The sequence below is a fragment of the Humulus lupulus genome, chromosome X, assembly GCF_963169125.1.
Source record: "Humulus lupulus chromosome X, drHumLupu1.1, whole genome shotgun sequence".
NCBI classification, from domain to species: domain Eukaryota; kingdom Viridiplantae; phylum Streptophyta; class Magnoliopsida; order Rosales; family Cannabaceae; genus Humulus; species Humulus lupulus.
Genome location: NC_084802.1, coordinates 220996460 through 221000391, shown reverse-complemented (window position 1 = coordinate 221000391; position 3932 = coordinate 220996460). Strand labels below are relative to the sequence as shown.

The window sequence follows — 3932 nt, the reverse complement described above, 5'->3', positions numbered from 1 at the left end:
GCTTCCAGCTAGGCGGGCCACATGCTGAACTTCCAAGCCCACACGGCCAGCCAGCCGGCCCAATCTCACCAAACCATCTCCCTGCCTCCACCCGAAGCCAACTCATCCAGCCAACTGGGGCCAGCCAAACCAGCCCATGCCCGACCCAATGCCTGCAGCCCACCGCCCAGCAGCCTGGTCCCCTGCCACAGCCCACCTAGCCACTTTTCATTGTCCCCTTGTCCAAAATGCCAACTTTTTACCCACAATTTTTACCCAAAATCATCATCACTCCTACAAATTACCCATACTAGCCATATTAGTACTAATTTAATTAATCTAATCAATTTAATTAATTTAAATTTATTATTTTAATAATCTCATTTTGGCTATAAATAAGAGTTTTCAAGATCATTTTGGGGTACTTAATTTTTAGTTACCATCTTCTTTTCTCCCATTTTCTCTCCACCATTCTCTCTTCCATTTTGGGTTTTTCAAGAGCATTTTGCAAGTATGTATGTCATTTATTTTGTAATTTCTACTCTAGTTATGTGCTTCTTATCTTTTTCATAAGATTATTAAGATCATGATGAAACAACTTGTAACTAGGTAATATTTATGTTGTATGTTGATTTCCCTTGTAATGCAACAAAGTTTATGGATTTTTCTTCTTCATATATGTCTTTCATCTTTAATATCTCATATTTTGGATTGTTAGATAATATGCACTTTGTTCTTCATTTTGCAAAATCATAATATTCTTTGTGTAAGATGTGTCATTAAATTGTACACATCCATGCTTAGAACAAAAATATTATGTTTTGCCTTATAAATAATGTTATTTGATTTTTGTTGTTGTTTCATTAGGTTGATTCACATTAAATACTTTGAAATTATAATTTTTGAAAAGTGAAGAAAAATCTTATCCTTTTAGAAGTAATTTATGCTTAAAAGTATAAATCTATTTGGAAAATGATAGTTTGATTATTTTAACTATTACTAAAACTTGAGATCAATGTACTAATAAATATTATTAAAGTTACATTTTGTGGATTCTAGTATCTTAATAATCTTTTCTTTTAACACTTATTTTCAAATCATTGTTTGTTTATTTTTATTCTCTTAAATAGCTTTATTTTTCAATTTTGTATTATATGTTCATAACATTAAAACTCATCAATATTTGGAGCTAGGTTAAAATTTATTACTTTTGATTTAAAATAGTTTTCTTTTTTATTTTAGACAACTCATTTGGGTTCGATCTCGTGCTTACACGAACACTATATTCCATATACGATTCGTGCGCTTGCGAGTATAACTTTTTAAAACATACCCGTTTTGGGTCCATTCAAGTTTTTGGCGCCGTTGCCGGGAAGTTGCAAGAAAAGAAACAAAATTTTATCTCAAGGTTAGTAAATTCTTCTACTAGTTATTTTAATTTTTGCACTTAAAAAAAACTAATAATATATATTTATATAAAACTAAAAAAAAAAGATAAAAAGAAAATTTGGGACGGTTCTACCACCCATAAAAAAAAACTTATTTATATATTTATATTTATTGCATTTTTTTTAGTTGACGACATTTGTGCCTCCTAACCTTTGTTATAATTTTCTTTATTTATCTTGTTGTAATTTTTATTTTATTTAAATTCCGCAAGTTACTAGTTGATGACAATTTTGCCTCCTAGTCTTTTAATTTATGTTTTAGTTGATGGCACTTGTGCCCCCTAATTTTTATCTTATTTTTGTTATGGTTGATGGCATGTTATGACTCCCTACTCTTGCCTAAATTTTAGTCTTATTTAATTTTTGGCTTATTTTTTTTTCTTCCTTTTCTTTGTCTGTTATCATATTTTAGTGTAATTGTGAAAACATACTTGAAAAAAAAAAAAAAAAGTGAAACCTAAATCTTGTCCTGTCACCATAAGCAATTTTTGCTTAAAGGAAATTTAAACAAAATTCCCAATCTGCCTCTACTAATTAACCTCGGAGAGTTGTTAGTAGTGCGCGAGTAAGTGGAATCAAATAAGTCCAAGGACAAGTAAACCATAAGAATTATATTTTTGTGAAATCTCTAAAAATTATAAGTATGCTCTGTGATTGTGGTTTTAACTGATCTTCCACATGAGAAAATTGCTTGTTTGAGATTATCGTTGTTGCCTTGTGTTGTGAAAACGGTATGCATCATTGTGAACGTAACTCTAAAAATCGATTAGTAAAAAGACGTATATCTTTGTTTGAAATTGAAAGTGTTAGTAAAAATTTGAGCATCATGGAACCAATTGCTAATCGTGTTGACGAAAATGTTGTGCCTAAAAAAACTTTGCTTGAATATTTTGCACCTATTTCATCTAATGCTCCTTCATGCATTGTTTTTCCCACAACTTCTACTACTCATTTTGAGCTTAAACTAGCAATCATTCAATTGTTGCCATCTTTTTATGGGTTAGATAGAGAAGATCCTTACATGCATGTAAAAGATTTCTTAGAAATTTGCTCAACATTTAAATTTCAAAAATTTTCTGATGAGTCGGTCAAACTAAGATTGTTTCCTTTTTCATTAAAAGACAAATCAAAAGCTTGGTTAAATTCCCTTCCCACTGGGTCTATAACAACATGGGATCAACTTTATAATAAATTCTTGCTGAAATTTTTTCATATGTCTAAAACTGATAGTCTAAGGAGAGAAATCTCCAAGTTTTTTCAAAAAGATAATGAAGAGTTTTATGAATGTTGGGAAAGATTTAAAGATTTATTATCAAAATGTCCTCATCATGGTTTTGAAAAATGGAGACTTGTAAAATATTTTTATGATGGTTTGACTGCCTCTAATCGTCAAATGATTCAATCTATGCATACTGGAATTTTTTTAAAATTTCAAGGACAAGAGGCGTGGGATGCCCTTGAAGATTTATCTGTCAATTCACAACAATGGAATTATTTTGATCATAGCTCTAGGTCAACTAATTCACCAAAAAAAGGAGGAAGGTATGAAGTAAAAGAAGAATTAGACTTAAGAACATCCTTAGACAAATTAGCGAGAAAAGTAGAAGCTTTAGCCATAAGCCAAACTATAAACTCTCCAATACAACCAAGAAAAGATGTTTGTTCTATATGTTCTAGTTCGTGCCATAATGCCCAATCATGTCCTTCCTACCAAGAAGCCTTTTCTGAGGAGGCCAATGCACTTCATGCTTATGGGAAACCAAATGATAGCCCATTTTCATCCACCTACAATCCAAATTGGAGAAACCATCTGAACTTTTCATGGAGACAAAACCAACCCCAAATCAATCAAGGGCACCAATACAACACACAAAACCAAGCTCATGCCTCACAAAATCAACTATATCCGCAACAAAGAAAACCTTCCTTAGAAGATCCTTTACAACAATTTATGCAATCCACTCAACAAATCCTACAAAATCAGTCTTAATCAATTACCAAACTCGAGACACAAGTAGGACAACTCGCCACTACTTTAGCTGATAGAGAAAAAGGAACATTCCCTAGTCAACCTATCCCTAATCCAAAAGGTCAATATGAGATAGGAAAGTCTAGTCATAATGGAGAAGTCAAATCAATTTCAACTCTTAGGTCCAGAAAGAACATTGTCAAACCCGATTACATACCCGAGGTTGAAAACGAAAAAGAAAAAGAAAAAAGTCAGCCTTCTAGTTCTAATGCCAATGACTTTTCAAACAAGGAAACTCCAATCCATGCTTTCATTCCAAAAGCCCCATTCCCACAAAGATTACTTCCAATTAAAAAAGGCGGCCAATATAATGACATCTTAGAAGTTTTTAAACAAGTTAGTATCAATATCCCTTTCTTAGATGCCATTAAACAAATTCCTGCCTACTCTAAATTTTTAAAGGATCTTTGTACTGTTAAAAGAAACACTAATGTTCCTAAAAATGCGTTTTTAACTGAACAAGCTAGTTCCATTAT

General features: G+C 31.9%; 1 non-coding gene across 1 annotated transcript; it reads right to left on the bottom strand.

Annotated features, from left to right (window-relative positions):
• Positions 1 to 2655: 2655 nt before the first annotated feature.
• LOC133807579 (small nucleolar RNA R71) lies at positions 2656 to 2762 on the bottom strand. Its single transcript, XR_009879484.1, has one exon. It is a non-coding gene; the product is annotated as a small nucleolar RNA R71 (small nucleolar RNA).
• Between the last annotated feature and the right edge of the window lie 1170 nt (positions 2763 to 3932).